The sequence below is a fragment of the Macrotis lagotis genome, unplaced genomic scaffold (assembly GCF_037893015.1).
Source record: "Macrotis lagotis isolate mMagLag1 unplaced genomic scaffold, bilby.v1.9.chrom.fasta BILBYCTG047, whole genome shotgun sequence".
Lineage (NCBI taxonomy): Eukaryota > Metazoa > Chordata > Mammalia > Peramelemorphia > Peramelidae > Macrotis > Macrotis lagotis.
The window spans coordinates 315,961-336,753 of record NW_027421954.1 but is presented as its reverse complement, the minus strand read 5'-3'; the positions used below and the strand labels follow the sequence as shown (position 1 = coordinate 336,753).

Genomic DNA, 20,793 nt, shown 5'->3' with positions numbered 1-20,793 from the left:
AGTGACTTTTTAATTTTTTTAATTATAATCATTTTCAAATCAAAAGTAAAATAAAACGAATGCTGCCTGTCCCAGGGTTGGCTTGGTTCTCAAGGAGATAATGAAGATAGAAGAAAAGCAGGGAAGAAGAAAAGAACAAATGTCTCTGCAATTAGTATGTCTCAGAAAAAACAAATAGGTCATGATTTACATGAGCTCAGATGTCTTCCAAGGTTCTAAACCAACTGACTTGGGCATCAGTTCTCTTGGAAGGACTTACCTTTCAGCCTAAGCTTTCTCAGTCAAGATCAGCACATATAATAAGACAATTTGCTCCATTAATTCTGTTAATGGGGTCAAGGAACCTGTTGGGCTCTCTAGTTGACTTTCCAGAAGAAAAGTTCATTCTGACCATAGATTGTATCAAGAAAGTTTGCCTGCATTGACACTCGCAAGGTGGTCACCTTTAAGACATCAGCAGACGAAGGATAGCACTACAGCTTAGCACTGGGAGAGACCATGGAGACCACCCACTCATTTTACAGCTGGGAAAACTGAGTTCCAGAGAAGGGGAAGTGTTATTTGTCCAACATCACCCAGTCAGGAAATGGAAGATCAGGACTCTAATCCAAGTATCCAGTTTCAACACCAACACTGCTTTCTCAGGGACAGATGATACATCTCTACCCCGGGGCTTGCAAAGGCCTTCCCCATAAAGTCAAGGCCAGACAAAAAGAACTCCAGAGCTGGGGCTACTGTAGGGGCAGCCAACAGGCCCCTTTGAGAAGCAAACAGAGACCAAGAGAAGAGGCTGTAAGAATGGCAAGAGTCCTTTCTTTCCTTCCTGTTACCTACTTTCCCATGTTAAGGTTGCGGGGCAAGCAACAAGTCAGAAAAGATTTCCAGAATGGGTAAAGTAGAGAGACAGGAACCTGAGGAGGAGCAGAATGGAAGACAAAAGACCATCTGGTGACTTTCCATTTAAACACACTGTTCTGGCTAAGGAGAAACTCAGCTTCACTGTTTCTAGTTTCAGCAATCCAGGGAGACTCCTGACGTAGACAATTCATCCTGAGGAAAAACTCCAGGCATTTGTCTTTATCAAGGCAGGAGCCCCTGCCATTGCTAGAGACACTTCAGAAAAGAGACAAGCCATACATGGAGGATTAAAGGCAGGAGAAAAGTGAACAATTTAAATTAAACTTAATAGTAGGTCACATGGGAGCATGCACACATGTGAATCATGTGCCTGCCTGCACATGTGAGTGGTATGTACACATGTGTGTGTTTGTGCATGCATGTGCATTGTGAGTATGTGACATGCTTATGTGTGTGCATGTATAGGTATGTAACATGCTTGTATGTGTGTGGGCATCTGCATGTACACAAGGCACACGAGCATGTATATGTGGACACACAATATGAGTGTGCATATGTGCACACTGTTGCACATTATATATCACATGCATGTGCATATATGTGTCTATACGTGTGTGTGTGTGTGTGTGTGTGTGTGTGTAGAGTCACCAGTTGTTAAGTATTTACCATCCTACACCACCAGAGAAGGTTCTTTTTAAAGGATCTCACTGACGCCAAGACTCACTATCAGGACCACAGATAGGATCATTACAACATACTGAAAATAGCAGGAGCCATTTCCTCTTTGGAAAGCCAGATTGCTTGGGTGGAATTATTGATAGTTCTGGTATGGGAAAGATGTGCTTTCTGACTGACTGGAGCAAAAGATATCTGATAGACACACTTCCCAATGAACCACGTCATGAAGCCCAGGGAGAAGGGCTTCTCTGAAAGGGTCCTCTCTGGTGGCCTCAAAGTGAACACTTCCCTGGTATCACCCCAGCAAAATTCGTACCACCGGGCACCCCAGGACCCTCTTGTTGCCCTCCTGGCTGAACTTAAGGTTCTCAAACAGGGCAATGCTGCCTTTCTGGCAACACTGAACAAAGACCCTCATCTTGACCTTGTCAGAGGGTCTCTGCATGTGCATCTGGAAGAGAATCATCACCTGGACCAAGACCCAACTCTTCCCATAAAAGGAACACTGAAGCCTGAAGGACAGGAGAGAAGAATCAACCAGTCTGTCCAGAGTAGTTCCAGAATGATGAGACACAAAGGTTCCATCAACAACATCTATTCTATAACCCCCTTATTCTACAAAGGAGATTCATGGGATCCTAGAGTTTGAGATATAAGGGATCTTGGAAGGCAATTCCCTCATTTTACATCTGAGGGAAGTTATAGTAGGATTTTAATCCAGGTTTTCATGACACATTGTATCACTATTTGCCTCTCAAACTGAGGCACAAGGTTCCATTACTGATTTTGCATATTATTCCCAATGCTAATTGTCAGGGCTCTTTACCTGTCTTCCTCAGTTTGCTCAGGAGTAAAATGGGGATAAGTAGAATACCTACATGCTAGGGTAAGATGGTCATATCTGAGCTTCAGGAATATGACCAGGGCAACTTTGTGGAGGATGGAGATTTGAGTCTGGGAAATCAATGAGATGCCATATCACCAGGGTGAGGGGATAAGGGTCTTATCTTGGGCTATCTGCATGGCAAGAAGGGAGTAAACACAAGACATGTTTTAGAGGTTGAGTTGACAAGATTCCACAGCCACTTCAGATTAGAATGTAGAGGTCATGGTGCCTGTAATATGTCCCCACCTGCAATAAGGTGGTAGGAAGAGGAGACCATGTATTCAAATGTCCACTTTCAGCTAGTAGATAAAGATTTCAAGAAGGTAGTTTGTGTAAAGTAATACCATGAAGGATGCTTTGAAGATGTCTTCCTCCCTGGGTTCCCCAGGCCATGAGTTAGCCTGACTCCACTATTTCCTAACAAGTCACTCCATGGGACTTAGTCTTCCCATCAATAGCCAGATGACTTATAATGCCCTTCCTCTCTCCCAACTCATCATCCTCTGATATCAGATAAAGCCCTAGAGACTCATTAAATGTGCAGACCACCCAAATCTTGGAGGGATTAGGTGGTTGAGAGAGTGAGAACCAACAGAATCTTCAGAGATGAGAGTACTAGGCTGAATCTATTAAGATGAAATTCCAGACAATGGGAGGAGAAGCTTGAACAGACAGCAGTTGTTCCACAAGGATCTGGGGGTCTTTGTGGACTACAAGACTAATATGAACCAACAGTGGGAGATGGTGAGCAAAACTACTCAGATGATCTTGGGCTTTGCTAAGGGGCAGAGCTTTCAGCAATAAGAAGGAATGATCATCCCACTGCCCTCGGCCTTCATCAGATCTTAGCCAGAGAACTTCGTTCAGGGCTAGTCACTGTGATCTCAGGATAACCTACACCCTGACCAATAAGTCATTATAAAGAGAAAGCTCAGATGCACTGGAATGTACCTCCCTCCCTTCTTGGCAGGGACAGAGCCTCCAAGGAGTGTAATGCAGACTGTGCCAGATGTGTTAATTCAATTTGCTGGACTGCCTCTTTCTGGGAGCTCTGTCTTTTTTATTATTTTAACAATGTCCTCCTTTTCCTTTCATAGCAAATTTCTAGAATAAGGTCAGATGAGCAGTAGAAATCTGGCAAGTATAATAGTAACTCGGGGTGGCTAGGTGGCATAGTGGATAAAGCACCAGCCCTGGAGTCAGGAGTACCTGGGTTCAAATCCAGTCTCAGACACTTAATAATTACCTAGCTGTGTGGCCTTGGGCAAGGCACTTAACCCCATCTGCCTTGCAACCCCCCCCCAAAAGTATAATAAGTAACTCAATTAACAGATGGATCCTGGAACTGCTCTGAGTCATGATAAAGGAGGAAAGTACAAAATCTTGCAATTTAAATCTGTATTTGTAGTCAAATTATAATGATGTTTGTCCTTCATAATTGAAGACAACCATGATATCAGGAAGGTGATGCCATTTGAGTGAGTGGGGGCTGTGCTAAGTCACCAGCCTCATTTTCTTCTCTAGAATCATTTGGGTTCAATGGCTAGATATGCATCAGAACTGGAGAAGGCCCTGGATTCAAGGTACATTGGGTTATATGACTTACCCAAGGTCGCCCAGCTTGTGAGTATCAAGTGTTGGAGGCTGGATTTGAACTCTTGTCCTCCTGTCTCCAAGGTCAGTGCTCTATCCTCCTAAGGGGCAGGGGATACTAGACAAAGTAATAAAATAAAGATGTAATATAAAAATTTTCTAATACAAAGGGACAGAAAATTTGGAGAAAGCAACAGGATTAGACTCTTCTCCAAGAACTATTTTACATCTGTACATGATTAGTTTCCAAATGGTTCTGGCATTTAGCTTTTGTGTATGTTAAATTACCAAAATTAAATTTAAAGATTTTACATATAAAATTGCATGGATAATTGTAAAGAAAGTGAAATCATTTTTCTCATTTTGAAGTAGCTGTCTGATCCTATCAAGAGCCAGAAAGATTCATTTAATGAGACACACCCTCATGAATTTTTTTTTAAGATTCTTATATCAGGTTCAGGACTTAAGTAAATATAAAAACAGCATGTAGTGTATAAAAACTGAAATTCTCTAAAGTCTCAAGTGAATTATGGGTTCCTCATTTGATGTTCCTCATAGCTCTGTTAACTGGATTGGTTTCATAAAACTTGAACTGGTTTTCACCACATGAACCAGTTATTAGAAAACCAAATTTAAGAGATGGAACTTAATTGTACTGTCTCATTGCTGGCAGATTTTAGAATTACTTAGGAACTTCTACAGGTGAGTGGGAACCAGAGAAGCAGAACCCTCTTCAAAGATACCCTGAGAATGGGGCTTATACATACCAGAGTGAGAGCAAGGCCCCAGCCAGTGCAAGCCTCAGTGCAGACCCCACCCTGGAGACCAGGAGCAGGCCTGGGGAGCCACCGGGAAAAAGCTGCCGGGCAGCTGCTTCCAGAGAGCATAGTCCATGGATGATAATGGGATTGGGGTAGATTGCAGAGATCTTGCCACTATCCCTGAGGCAGGACTCTATAGATTCACCCATACTCAGATCTAGGTCAGAGTCTGGGACCCAGTCTCAGGAAAAAGCGCAAAAGTACAAAAGAGCTCAGGACTTGCAGCAAAGCTTTTCTCTGTTCCAGGACAGATTTAAATTGTTATCCACAGATCAAAACACAGGTCTGGAGAGCAATCAGCGCCTCTCATAAGACCTTGGAGGAATTGAAAACTTGCAGGTCCATGGTGGGGTCCAGGGGTGGGTGTGGAGGGCAGAATATTCTTGAAAACAGTTGTAAGAACCCTCAATATCTTGGGATGGTACATCCTCCACCCTGGAAGCAGAGTCCCATCTTAACAAATAGACAAAATGAAGTCACATAAGCAAACAACAGAAGTAAAATATCTGACCACAGATAATTTGGTCCCATGGAGGATTAAAACACACACTCAGAAGATGATGAAATCAAAGCTTCTGCAAAAATATGTATTGGTCTCAGGCAATGGAAGAGCTCAAAAATTATTTTAAAAATCAGGTAAGGAAGATAGAGGAAAAATAAGGAAAAGAAGTGACAGCAATGCAGGAAAATCATGAAAACTAAGTCAGTAGCTTGGTGAAGGAGATACAAAAAAAAACCAACTGAAGAAAATAACATCTTAAAAGCTAGTTTGGGTCAAATGGAAAAAGCAGTCCACAAGGCCAATGAGGAGAAGGTGGCAGAATTGATCAGAGGGACAAGGAGATACAAAACCTCTCTGAAGAAAGTAACTCCTTCAAATGTAGAATGGATCTAAGGGAAGCTGATGACTTTGTGAGAAATCAAGAAACAACAAAACAAAATCAAAAGAATAAAAGCTAGACGAAAATGTGAAATATCTCATTGGAAAAACAACTGACCTGGAAAACAGATTCAGGGGAGATCATTCAAAAATTATGGACCTACCTTAAAATCACAACCAAAAAAAAGTCTAGATCTCCTTTTACAAGGAATTGTCCAGGAAAAGAACCCTGCTATCCTAGAAGCAGAGGGTAAAATAGAAATGGAAAGAATTCACCTATCATGTCCTAAAAGAAATCCCCAAATAAAAACTGCCAGGAATGTTATAATCAAATTCTAGAATTTCCAAGTCAAGCAGAAAATATTATTAGCAGACAGAAACAATTCAAATATCATGGAGCTACAGTCAGCTTAGCACAAGATTGAGCAGCATCTATATTAAGGGCTCAAAGGGCTTGGAATATGATATTCCAGAAAGCAAAAGAGCTTGGATTATTTCTGAAACTACTCACCCAAACTGAACATCTTCTTTCAGGTAAAAAGATAGACATTCAATGAAATAGGGGACTTTCAAACTTTCGAGATGAAATAACCAGAGGTGAACAGAAAGTCTCATCTTTCAAGTACAGGACTCAGGTGAAGCATAAAGAGCATGGATGGGAGAAGCAAATTATGAGAGATGCTGAACAGAACCCTCTTATTTATTAGGGCTGTTAGAAGGAACATATGTAGACAAGGCACAGAAGGAAGCTGAATTTGAAGGTATAAGATATTAAAAAGATGGAGTTAATGGGGTGGAAAAGAATGTATTGGGAGAAAGGGGAAAAAGAGATAGAATGGGGTGAGTTATTGACATAAGAGAGAAGAAAAAGCTTTTGCAGTGGAATGGAAAAGGGGGAAGGTGAGGGGGGAGTGAATGAGCTTTACTTTCATCACAGTTAGTTCAGAGAGGGAATAAAATATACACTTGAGTAAAGAAATCTATCTTACCCTAGAGGAAAAGAGGAGAGGGAAGAGATGGGGGAAAGGGGAATGGGGGAAGGGGAGGGGTGATAAGAGGGAGGAAGATCATGGGAGAGGGTAATTAGATGCAACACATTTTTGAGGAGGGGCCAGGGTGAAAGCAGAGAGAGAATAGTATAAATGGAAGTGGGAGGAACAAGATAGAAGGAAATATAGCCAGCAATAGCTACTGTGGGGAAAAAATATTAAAACAAGTTTCTCTGATAAAGACCTCATTTCCCAAACATAGAGAACTGAGTCAAATTTTAGCAAGGTTCTGGATTTTGTTTTTTTGTTCCACTCTTCTTTATGATATCCTTTTACTTTTTTACATAGTGTGTATATATTAAATATATATTATATAAATATAATACATATTAAAATATATATTAATATATAACATATATCTCAAAAAATAGTTCCAGATAGCTTCAAAAACTTTTCATGTTAGTATTCTAAGTTATTTAGTATACCCTTTCCAATACTTTCTACTCTCTTCAAAGTCCAGGCAGAATTCATGCATTGTTCCCTACACTTAGACTGGCCTGATTTTGCTTTTCCAGAGAACTCTTAAAATTGAGCATTCCCTGGAGGAATGAGGGAGAAAGACAGAGGTAGATAGAGAGGCTTTTCTATTAGAGTTAGATTCTTGAAAGCAAGGACTGTTTTTATATGTCTTTGCATCTCCAGTGTCTGACAGATGGTAAGTAGTTAGTAATTGCTTGGTGATTGCTTTTAGATGTTATATAAATAACTATTTGTCTTCCAACTGCAAGAGAGTATATGTTTCCTTTAGATGGGTGTTGAGTTGAACTCAGTGTCCAATGTCTGTATTTTATTCTATTTATTTTTATGGCTATCCCTTCAAGCCACAGTGTTTCTTCTGTGCTTTTCCTATTCACTGTCCTTTATTCACTAATTTCCTCCCCCCCCAATACTTTGTTGATGTTCTCTTTTTCTTCTCTACTTTGCCTCCTCTCCCTCTCTTAATTTATCCTAATAATTTTGGCTGCCAACATAATCATTCCACCTAAACTTTCTTCAAAATTACTAAATAGTTGCTCAGTTCTGTGGCCTGTTATCAATTCTCCTTTTCCTTGACAGTTATGTAGCCTTTGACCCTGATGATCACTGTCTCCTCTTTGATGCTCTCTTATCTATCTTTAGCCTTTTGAGGTACTGGATCCTGGATCTCTTCCTACCTCTCTGACTGCATCCTCTGTCTCTTTTGTTGGCTCCTTCAGATCGTGCTTTCTACAAACATGTCCCTCAAAGGTTCTGTCCTGAAGGGCCCTCTGTTCTTTTCCTTCTAACTGAAGTTCCATGGAACTTCTATAGATCACCATCTCTATGCTGATGTTTCAGATATCAGCTTATCTGCTCCCACCTCAAATGCCTTTCAGACTCCAGTAGATATCTTAAATTTGCTATGTCCAAAACAGAACCAATTATCTTTCTCTTTAAACCTTTCCCTCTATCCTTCCTACTTTCCCCAACTGTAGAGGGATCACCATCCTTCTAGTTCCTCAGTCCTACAACCTGGATTTTTTATTATTTCTCTCCCTCCATATTCCATCTGTTGCCAAGGCTTTTTCATTTCAGTGTTGCAACATCTTTCATAAGTGGCCATTTCCCTCCTCTGAGTTTGCTACCACCCTGGTATAGGCCCTGGTGTAGACCAGTGCAATAATCTGCAGGTAACTCTACCTAGCTCAAGTCTTTCCCCATTTAGATACTTTCTCCACTTTCAGTTACTAAAGTGATTTTCCTAAAGTTCAAGTTGAATCATGCCATGCCCCCAAACAACCCACAACAAAACCCAAACCCAAAGTTAAAACTCCAGTGGCCTATTATTTGTAGGTGCAAACACAAAATGCTCTGTTTGCCATTCAAAGCCTTTCATGACCTACACCCCGTCTTGTCTTTCCAGTCTTCTCACATCTTACTTCTCAACAAAGACTTTTCTATCTGGTGACACTGGTCTCCAACTGTTCCACCAAAAAGATACTCCTTCTGACTGCTTTGGTATTTTCTCCTCATTCCTAGAATCCTCTTCCTCTTTCCAATTATTGACCAACCAGGCTCCCGGCTAAAATACTACTGTCAACAGGAAGCCTTCCACACTCTTCAGTCCAGTGCCTTCCCTCTGTTCATTATTTCTTATCTATGTGTGTGTATGTGTATGTATGTATGTATGTATATATTTATCTATCTATGTTGCTTTGTATAAATGTGCTTCCATGCTATCTTCCCATCAGATTGTTAATATTTCTGTCTCTCTCTGTGTCTCTGTCTCTGTCTCTCTCTCTGTGTATGTGGCACATGTATCAACCGCCCTTGTCTGCCTAGCTTTGTGTCCTGTGCCTGCATGTTCCCGGGGGCTGGGCCCCTCTTTGCCCTCTTTCAGTTTTGATACAAAGTTACCCGCCTAGTCCACGCTTGTCACCTTCAGGACTGGGCCCGGCCCCAGCCCAGGCTTCCCAGGCCTGGAGGCCGAGCCCCTCGTTAGAAATCCTCTTCACAGTGCCCCAGACTGCCCGCCAGACCCAGACTGCGATTCCACCTGTGAGAAAAGGATCTGACCCAGTTCCGGGAATCTTATTACCTGGCCTCCAGGTGATGGATTTTTGACCAGAGATAATTTATGCCCCCTCCCCCTCCTTTACCTCAAATCCAAAAAGTGGGGATGGGGAGGACGCGGAAAGAGAGCAGTAGCCAATCCGCTGCTCCAAACTGAGGCAGCGGAACCGCCTCACAGAGCTCCGGTACAGGGCCGACCAATCCTCGCGGTCCAGTTTACAGTGGAAGTGGGGATTGGTTCTGCCTCGTCCCGCCCTGGCTTCCCATTGGCTGGGTCGGAAGCCGCTGCCGCCAGCCTGGCGCCAGGCTGTTGAGTGGCAGAGGACTGTGGGTTGCTTTCAATGTTCCCCTTGGAGGTCCACCTCTGCCATAGTTCTGGATCTTTCTCCAGGGAAAGGCTTGTTGCTGTGAACTCGCCCATTGCTTTTCCAATCCTTCTTCTATAGAGACGAGGACTGAGGTAACGGAATATCTTGGGATGCCCCAAGGAGCTCCTGGCAACGTCGGCAACTTGACCATCCTCCACCCTCAAGGTTTCCCCATTCTCCCATGCTGCTGCTGCTGCCCCCGGGAATGGGCAATGCCCATATCCTCCAGGACTTTGAAGGAAACGTAGTCATGGGATTCAGAAGGAAAGGAGGCCAGGTCTTTTTTTTTTTAAAGATTTCATTTATTTTTTTACAATTTTCCCCCTAATCTAACTTCCCTCCCCCCACCCCCATAGAAGGATTTGTCAGTCTTTACATTGTTTTCCATGGTAACATTGATCCAAATTGAGTGTGATGAGGGAGAAATCATGTCCTTAAGGAAGAAACATAAAGTATAAGAGAGAGCAAGATCAGACAATCAGATATCAGGTTTTTTTTTCCTAAGTTTAAGGTAATAGTCTTTGCTCTTTGTTCAAACTCCACAGTTGTTTCTCTGAATACAATTGGGATTCTCCATTGCAGACAGCCCCAAATTGTCCCTGATTGTTGCACTGATGGAATGAGCGAGTCCATCCAGGTTGATCATCGCCCCTATGTTGCTGTTAGGGTATGCAATGTTCTTCTAGTTCTGCTCATCTCACTCAGCATCAGTTCAGGCAAATCCCTCCAGGCTTCCCTGAATTCCTATCCCTCTTGGTTTCTAACAGAACGTACATATGACATACATATACCACGGTTTGCTAAGCCATTCCCCAGTTGAAGGACATTTACTTGATTTCCAATTCTTTGCCACCACAAACAGGGCTGCTATGAATATTTTGTACAAGTGATGGTTTTGCCCTTTTTCATCATCTCTTCAGGGTATAGACCCAGTAGTGGTATTGCTCGATCAAAGGGGATGCACATTGTTGTTGCCCTTTTGGACATAGTTCCAAATTTTTCTCCATAAAGGTTGGATAAATTGGATGAGCTCAATGTATTAGTGTCCCAGATTTCCCACATCCCTTCCAACAATTATCATTGTCCTTTCTGGTCATATTGGCCAGTCTGAGAGGTGTGAGGTGGTACTTCAGCGAAGCTTTAATTTGCATATCTCTAATAATTAATGATTTAGACCAATTTTTCACATGACTATGGATTGCTTTGATCTCCTCATCTGTAAATTGCCTTTACATGTCCTTTGACCATTTGTCAATTAAGGAATTTTTTTTTTTAAATATGACTCAGTTCTCTATATATTTTTGAAATGAGTCTTTTGTCAGAAACATTAGTTGTAAAGATTCTTTCCCAGTTTCAGGTCAGATCTTGTCTCTCCACCTCCCCTGGATTCTTGTCCTTAGGATCCATATGTCACTAGCCTTGGGGGAACAAAAACCTTGGAGCTGTATTGAGACCAGTGGGTCTCTTTCGCCAGTAGAAGTGATAGATGAGATTTGAAGTGAAGAAAGTATTTATTTATATTGTTTAACCAATTCCCTTTTTTTGCACAGTAATATTCCGCTAAATTTATTAACCATAATTTGTTTAGCCATTCCCTGAATCAATGAGTTTCTGTTTTGTGTCACCCCTCTTTTTTTATAATACCCCAGAAGTGTTACTATTTCATTAACACTTGGGTATAGGACAGGATTTTCTTTCTAGATGATGGAGAGCACTTGTAATATTATCTTCATGAGACAGTTTCTCTTTTTGAAAGATGAAGAAGCAGAGTCTGCCACTCATTGACCTTGAGTAAATTTCTTCCCATACAGACCTCATCTGAAAAATGAAGAGGTTGGACTAGAACAAATTTAAACCATTGGGCTAGGTGTCTGGAATCCTGGGTTCTAAGACTGCTAGTCAGGAATGATCCAGGTGTCCCTTCGCTTCTTTATACCTCAGTGATTATTAGAAATAGTGGAAAAGCACTGGACTTAAGAGGAAGAGGACCCGGGTTCAGATCCTTGTTCTACTATTTCTTAACCCTGTGACCATGCACAAGTCACTTCTCTGAGCCTCATTTTCTCCCTCTCTAAAATAGGAGGTTGGATTCAGTGAACACTCAGATCCCTTTTCCCATTTTCAAATCCTATAATACTATTTAGTCAGGAATTTGATATCCAATTCTCTCCTAGGAGTTTGATGCCTGGGTCTTTTTTTTGGGGGGGGGGGCAGGAGGGGAGGCGATAGGATTAAGTGACTTGCCCAAGGTTGCACAGCTAGTGAGTGTCAAGTGTCTTCAGATCAAATTTGAACTCAGATCCTCCTGACTCCAGGGCTAGGCCTCTATTCCTGCACCATCCAAACTAACCTGATGCCTGGGTCTTCTGCAGTAAGTGGAACACTGGCCAAGTCCTTTAAACTCTCAGTATTCTAGACAACTTTTGAAGACCATAAATGACAGGAAGCAGCTGCGTGGATAGCGGAAAAAATCTGGTTGATAGTTTGTAAACAAAAAGATTCCCAAGTATGTCTTGCCAATCTTTTCCTTATGGCATGCACTGGACTGTTAACATTGTTGTGGTTGTGTATGCAGGTTGTTCGAAGTATCTTGACACTGTTTTGAGTTATTGCAACCTAAAGTGTAGGCTCTTTTTGCGGGGGAGGGGGTATCTTCTTCTAGATGGGACTTTTTTGGGGGTTCGCTGGTTATGGGAATGATGACTCCACTGACATCAAGGAGCCTGGTCCTTGTGCACTCCTGGTCTCTATTCCCCTAGGGAATGTTTCCAGAAGCTGTAAGTCAGGGGTGGCTCCTTTGGAGTCTCTTTGGCCACACTAAGTAACTGAGCAAAACACTTGGGGAAAATGCAGTGTGACCTAGCAATAGTCCTCCAGCCACTGGTAATTCATTTCAGAGAGAATGTCCAGGGTATCCCCCTTCTGAGACTCTAGGTCTTTGGGGTCCTGTGCAGAGTAGCTCTAATGAGCTACCATTTGGCAGAGCACATGTCAACCTTCACAGTATTCTGTTCTTTGACCCTGGAGTCTCTGTGGCTACCTCCTGCCACATCTTTTTACACTCCTTTCCCCCAGAAATTGCAAAAAAATTCCCACTGTCCTCAAGGTCATCACTGAAATGGAAGCAGTTACCTCTTCTTCATTTCATGTCATATGCTCTATGTTGTCAGGAAATGGGACCAGCTAAAGATTTCAGGGGTTAAAGCAAACATGGAAGAATTCACTTCAAAGATAGACTCTGATCAAGAAATATTTAGGGACATAATTCTGTGGTTGGGACATTTGGAAGCTGCTGATCCACTAAGGGAATTTACAACAGCAGCAGAATAAGTAGCATCAAAAGAGAAAGAGGAAGGGGCGGTGAGGTGGCGCTGTGGATAGAGCACCGACCCTGGAGTCAGGAGTACCTGAGTTCAAATCCAGCCTCAGACACTTAATAATTATCTAGCTGTGTGGCCTTGGGCAAGCCACTTAACCCCATTTACCTTGCAACCCCCCTAAAATAAATAAACAAATAAAAGAGAAAGAGGAGCAGGAGAGATTATTTGGGGGATGATTCTCCCCCCCAAAGTGGGCTAACTTCCCAATGGAAGACAAACCAATGTAGGAATTTCTAAATTTTTGTTGCTATTTAAAACAAACTAATAGTAAGCACAATCGCTTTAATGTTATTTAGTTCAATTTATGACGTTTTGATGTTAAAGTTCAATAAATGAGAAATCAAGGTGAGAAAGTTATGTCTTTGGATCTATTGTTTCCAGGGAGTCATATTTGGAAAAGATGACAAAGAAGTCATTGAGAATTTTTTCCCAGTAGAAAGGTAAAGGAAAACTTAAGGAAAAGGTCAACTAAAATGAAATATTTGAGATTTTGCTTATATAGAACTTTGCCACCAATCCCTTCAAAAATCCCTAGTGTCTTGTCTCTTTTTCCTGCCTTCACACTCCAATCCAAATTCCACTTCTTTCACAGACACCTGCTCAGAGTCTGAACCAATTTTCCTTCCATGAAAGTTCCTGTGGTACTTCGAGTTGGTAATCATATACTTCCCCTCTTGCCTGTTCTTTCTGAGTTTCATATGCTTTGCTTTCTTGTCTTATACTTCCTTTCCCTCCAATCTCTATATAATAGGGAGGTCATCAGATACCTAATCGATTTGAATGGTAATTAGGAAAAGCTAACTAGTATTAACCATAATTTTCTTGGGCCAAAAAATGAAATATCAAAAGTTAGTTTAATAAATGAAGTTTTATTCTCTAGGATTTTATCAGTAAGTCATGGGTGGATGGAATCCTTACAAATGCCAACTGAGAATTAAATGAGTAATCAGTATTTATAGAATTTTAACAAAGGAACAAAAAATTTTGACAACCAACCAATCAGGTGACACATTTATGCATAAAAATGTCTGATTACTTTATGATTCTCTAACCCATCCATAAGGTCTGTTCTGTGTCAGAACTGGCAAAGATCCAGTTAGCACCAGGACAACTGTCTCCTTTTCTGACTTGATCTTTTATGTCATTATTAGATATGACATGGAAATTTAAACATTGGAATTTCTCCTTTTCTAAAATGTCATAAGCATAAGAATTTATTCAGGTTCTTATCTAGAGAACCAGAGCAGTTTCTTGACTTCTCAGGCTAGACTTGGCTCTGATTCTTTACATAACTATTGAGATGTAAGTAGAGGGAAACTAAGCTCCTCACACAGACAGAACCTGCCCTCAGATTTATCGTTAGAGAGACACAGTCCTTATGGAGGGCAGAGACTAATGTTCCATACTTACACACCTTAATTAGAAGCTGATAGAACAATTCTTGATCTGAAATATACATCAGAAATATTAATTCTGTATTAAAGATTATCAGACTTAGATATTAGAAAAATTAAATTTATGAGGCCAAAGATAAGTAGCAATTATAAAAATGTATGATATATTTAAGACATAAAAACCCTCAGGCAAAATAGCATTTTAATCTTGATTTTTCCATGTGTTTTAGTAACTCTCTTTCCAACTTGAGGCTCTGTAATCTATTCTTTAGAAGAATTTGACCTAGTAGCAATGTGAAATAATAATAACCAAAAACCCCCATTGAAAACAGAAAAGGAGGGGCAGCTAGGTGGTGCAGTGTATAGAGCACTGGCCCTGGAGTCAGGAGTACCTGGGTTCAAATTCGGTCTCAGACACTTAATAATTACCTAGCTGTGTGGCCTTGGGCAAGCCACTTAACCCCATTTGCCTTCCAAAAACCTAAAAATAACCCAGAAAAGTAGTTTGGGGTTAATGGATAAGAGTACTGTTCTTTTAATGTTTCAATGTTTTGAAATGATGTATGATAGTATATATATATATATATATATATATATATATATATATATATATATAGAGAGAGAGAGAGAGAGAGAGAGAGAGACAGAGAGAGAGAGAGAGAGAGAGAGAGAGAGAGAGACAGAGAGAGAGAGACAGAGAGAGACAGAGAGAGAGAGAGAGACAGAGAGAGAGAGAGAGAGACAGAGAGAGAGAGACAGAGAGAGAGAGAGAGAGACAGAGACAGAGAGAGAGAGACAGAGAGAGAGAGAGAGACATGTTTTCTGGTTCACAGGCTGTTCATCACAATGTGAAACCAGTACTTCTGTAACAGCAATTAGAGAATGTTCATTTCAATCACCACAAAGCATTTGTGGGCTTGTTTGGGTCAAGATTCAATTGAAAAGTTCAGACAGGACTTTGGCTCCCCAAAAGTAGAGTTATTCACTTGACTTCAACTTGTCTGACATTTTTATAACAGTTTTAGAGATAACAAATTTACAGATGTGTTGTTGTCATATAGAAATGGCCCTGACTTTGGAAATAAAAGACCTGGGTTTGACAGGCATGTTTCGTCCAATTTAAGGGACTTAATTTCCCCATCTGTAAGATGAGGGAATTTGATTAAATACCCACTAAGGCTTCTTCCATATGTCTTTGTTGCTGTGGTTCAAAACATCAATAAATTTTATTTAAAGACAAATAACAAATTATGAAATATATGTCTATATATTTAAATAAAAGGAAAAAATCTTGTATTGTCCTTTGTTCTTAGTATGAGTGAAAAATCAAATTAATTTTCATAGTTACTACTAGAACTTCTTTTGTAATGAAGCCTAATTTTAGTTAGTCTGATGAAATCTAATACTACAGTTAAAAAAAATTGGAATGAAAATAACATTTTCCTGGAAGATATAATGAATGTAACCCTTAGGAGTAAGAAACTTAGCTTAAAGAAGAATACTGTCGACTTTAATATTTGGTTATTCTCAAGGATTGCATTTAAATCAGTTTGGAGGATAGAGTTTATGCATAATAAAGATCATTTGACAAATGAACATTTTCAAAGACTAAAAGATAAAGATAGCTACAAGTTGTCATTAAGATTCTGTTTGAAGACTGAGTATTTTTCTATGATTATGAGACAGTTGACCTCTTTGTTTCAAATAGAATATGCTTCATGTAAACTGTCAGAAAAATGAAATAACTTTTTGATAATCACAAAATTAATTCTTTTTTAGAGCTAGTTCTTAAGATAAAATTTAAATAATTCTTTGTGCATAGGCTGTGATTTCATGTATCCCTACAGACATACACATATTATATTGAAGTATGTGTTAGTCAAACACTTTCCTTGGAAAATCCATGATTTCAAACCCTTCACAGGGGACCTTTGCCCAGTTTTGCCTCTGCTTGTGTCTTCTTCTTCCACTGTACGTTTCTTGTATTTCTAACTTTTTATCTGCATTCTCTCCCATCAGAATCTGACCTCTTTGAGAGTAGGGACCATGATTGTGGCATTTCTTGATATCCCTTGCACTTAACACAGGGCCTGGCCTTTAGGAAGCACAAAGCAAATGGGGTTAAGTGACTTGTCCAAGGCCACACAGCTAGGTAATTATAAGTGTCTGAGGCCGGATTTGAACTCAGGTGCTCCTGACTCCAGGGCCGGGGCTCTCTCCACTGCACCACCTAGCTGTCCCCTAGGAAGTGCTTCTTGATGAGTGATGATGTTTGTCCCAGGGAGGTGACACCATGACATGCATGGGAATTGGACTGGAGGGGGGGGGGGGGTGTTAAAGTCTCCAACCTCACTTTTTTCCTCTGGAGCCATCTGGGTTTAGTGCCAAGATGACTGGAGAAGGCCCTGGATGCAAGGCTATCAGGGTGAAGTATTGGCCCAAGGTCACACAGCTAGTAAGGGTCAAGTGTCCAAGGTCAAATTTGAACTCAGGCCCTCCAGACTCTAGGGATACTGTTCTATCCGCTGTGCCACCTACCTAATAAATGCTTGTGGATCAACTCAATGCACAGTTTAAAAATAATATGTAAAATATGCAGCCTATGTATATTTTGCTTTAATGTGAATTCTATGTACAAGTCACTTAATTCAAGCAATCATTGGTCAACTGTCAGTCTGCCAGGTGCTGGAGATCGAAAGTCAGAAATGCACCATTTCCTGCTATTGGAGGTGAGAGCTAGCTTGGTTGGTAGAAGGACAGGCGTTGGCGCAGAGAGGAAGAAGAATCTTGGGAGTAGTCTGGAATAAATCCACCCCATAAGAAAGGAGGCAGAATGACCTGAGGCCAGCCCAGAACTCTCAGGGTTTGGGTAGAGTTATCTGCTCGGCATTTCAAACCCTTTGCTACCTCACCCTCTTCTACCTTTCAGTTCAGTGACATTGGCCTCCTTGCTGCCCCTCCAATGCGATGCTCCATTTCTGTGAGTCCTTCATACCTGAGATGCTTTTCCTCTTCTGCTCCCCCTCCTGACTTTCCTGGCTCCCTTCTAATCCCTGCTAAAACCCATCTTCCACAAGAAACCTTTCTTGACTCAGTTTAGTTCCAGTGCCTTTCCTCTGTTTATTATTTCCTATATTGATTTTGCTTGCTCATAATTGTTTTCATTTCTCCTCCCATTGAACTGGAAACATCTTCAGAGCAGCAACTGTGTTTTGCTTTTCTTTGTTTTCTCACAGTTCATGTAGATGCATAATAAATAGTTATTGACTGACTGACCAAGGGGATAAGATAGAATATTTAATGAAATAGCCTAATTATTCATAATACAATAATCTTTTATTGTCCTATAATTTGTTATATTTTTACTTACTATTACTTTTGTATAATATATTTGTTAGAATAAAGCATGAAAATAACTCATATAGTAATAATCTCAACAACTCCACACAGTATAACCACTGGCAAAGTTAGACTTAGTAGCCTTCATGGAATTTTCTGTTGGAAAATATTTGTGTGTTGTATTATCAATTATACACTTGAGGCAGTGACCCTTCATTTTTAAGGCATGGCTTTCAGTAAAATACTTCAACCCTGATATTATTGGTAGGGATTTATAGATCCAGATCTCAAAATTTCCCTTAATGCTTTTTATTTTTTGGCAAGGCAATGGGGTTAAGTGGCTTGCCCATGGCCACACAGCTAGGTAATTATTAAGTGTCTGAGTCTGGATTTGAACTCAGGTACGCCTGACGTCAGGGCCAGTGCGCTTTCCACTGCACCACCTAGCCACCCTTAAATGTCCCTTAATGCTTAAGAAAAAAGTTTTCACTATTCTGCTGTATTAGTGATTTTTATTTATCCAATAAATACTAAGAAAATTCAGTTAAACAGATGGCAACCTTCTCCATTTTTGTGGTTTTCTCTCCTTCTCTCTCTTTCGATTTTTTTTTAGGTTTTTGCAAGACAAACGGGGTTAAGTGGCTTGCCCAAGACCATACAGCTAGGTAATTATTAAATGTCTGAGACTGGATTTGAACCCAGGTACTCCTGAGTCCAGGGCCAGTGCTTTATCCACTGCGCCACCTAGCTGCCCCTTGATTTTGAAGATTCTAAGATATATGTCTCATTTATATTAAAGCTTTTAGGGCATGTGACTTTTTTAAACTATAAAATAAGGGGTATAGTTTAGACAGCTAAATTTTCAAAAAAGAATAATACTTAACTGAAGTTTTCTTAAAATTAAAATTTTTTAAAGTATAATTTTTTTTATGAGGAAAGCCATTTATGGTAACTCTCAGGGCACATGATTCTAATGGATGTCTATATTGCTACTTTTTTGCTTTTGACATTCCATGAATGCAAATAAAGGCATATATTTAATATGTTTTGGAGATAATTGAATATAAATATGTTGGGATCAAACTGCTGATATATAGACATGCACCTATATACACATATATGTCTAAACACATATACCCACAAGTATTTCATTTTTTCCTTTAGGTCAGCATGAGGATTAATTCTGTACCCAATTTTAAGTCCCTGATATATGCAAACATTATGATGGATAGTGCTTTGCCTCAGTCATACTGACTTGGAAAAGACCCAGCTTTCAAGGCCAAGCTCTCCCATTGCATGGAGAGCAATCTTCAGTTTTCCTGACTCATATCTGGCCACTGGATCCAGATGGCTCCCGAGGAGAAAGTGAGACTGGCAACATTGCACAGTCCTCTTCACTGAGATCCACTGAAATCTGTAGGTCCCTAATGCCACAGTCTTCTTTGAGAACTAAGGACAAACACCAGCATGGGGATGGATGGTCCAGAAGTAGCTGGTGGTGCTAATGATGACTATCTTAAGGGATAGGGGAGCAAGAGGTCAGGGATGTGCAAATCATGAGCCTGGGAAGTCTTAGATATGGAAAAGTTTATTGATTCACTTGGTTCCAAGCTTTAGAGTAGAGTCATAGGATCTGGACTCTGCTGATGGTTTCCTTTCAAGTTGGGCCTTCTCAGTTGATCTTCAGGAGAACAGAGAGAAAAATTTCAGTTTATAGAAAATTGATACATTTGCTTGATTTTCATTTCATGTTAAAAAGAAAGAAAAATACAAAAGAACCTCAAAATGTAATAAATCTTTTTCAGGGAACCTATACAATTTTATTCTGGTAGAAAAGCTTGCTTTTCAGCCATGTCTCTAAAGATTTCTCAGTTTAATATTGTCCTTTAGCTTACTTCAGGTATTAGTACTTGTATTGGTTGGTTGGTTCTTGTCCTTCATTGTCAAAGAAGACCAAAATGACATCACTATGTTTGAAACAAATTACAGTGTGTCCAACTATGACTAATCAGAATGCTCTACCACAAGTTACTCACAATTAGGCCGTGGGAACACCTGGGGTGGGGACTCTAAACTTATGGATGTCACATTTCCTTTGAGCTGCTTCCATTCATCCTTCCTCAAAGAGCATAGGACCCTCACTGATGAGGGCAGCCATACTAGGCAGTCCTGTGCCAGTGTCTCCCAAGCTGTACAGTCAATTCTAAAGTTCTTCAAGGAGACCTCCAGGGGGTCTCACTATTGCTTCTTTGGACCTCCTTGTGAGCGCTTACCCTTTGTGAGTTCTCCATAAAATAGTTTTTTGACAAGCATACATCTGGCATTCTAACAACATGTCCAACCCATCATAGTTGCACTCTCTGTGGTAATGTTAGAATGCTATGTAGATTAGCTCAAGAAAAGACTCAGTGTCCGGAATCTGCCAGAAGATGTTCAGACTCTTCCTTAGACAATTTAAATGGAAGCGATTCAGTTTCCTGACATGGTGCTGGTAGACTGTCCAGGTATCACAGGCATACAGTGATGAGCTTAGCACGACACTGTAGACCTTCAGATTGGTAGTCAGTCTAATACCTCTTCTCTCCCATACTTTCTTTCAGAGCCTCCCAAATACTGAGTTACTTAGTGCTTGTGCTAAGAAGAAATTGAATCTCATATCTTATGACAAAGCCATTCTCAAAATAGTTATTGATGTTAATGCTGAGACAATAAATTTCAACAGTGTTAGAGAAGTGTTGTGATTTTATTGACTTCTTATTTAAAGACTGAATATTGTTTGAAAGAATTTGGAATTTGTATGAATAGTAGAGATAGATATTTGGATATAAAGCATTCTGACTCAATGAAGTCCCAACATAGATATAAAAGATTGAAAATACTGTATTTAGAGGATATTGGCATTAGACTGTTCAATGAAGAGAAAAACATTTTTTATTAATTTCATTTACTTAGCTGCAAATATTTTAGATATTCATTTTTATCATGAGGAAAGACGTATAAATCTAATCGGAATCA

General features: G+C 40.3%; 1 pseudogene; it reads right to left on the bottom strand.

The window, feature by feature from the left end:
- Window positions 1-1,552: 1,552 nt before the first annotated feature.
- The window catches only part of LOC141504069 (receptor-transporting protein 4-like), a 45,253-nt pseudogene continuing 26,012 nt past the window's right edge, over window positions 1,553-20,793 (bottom strand).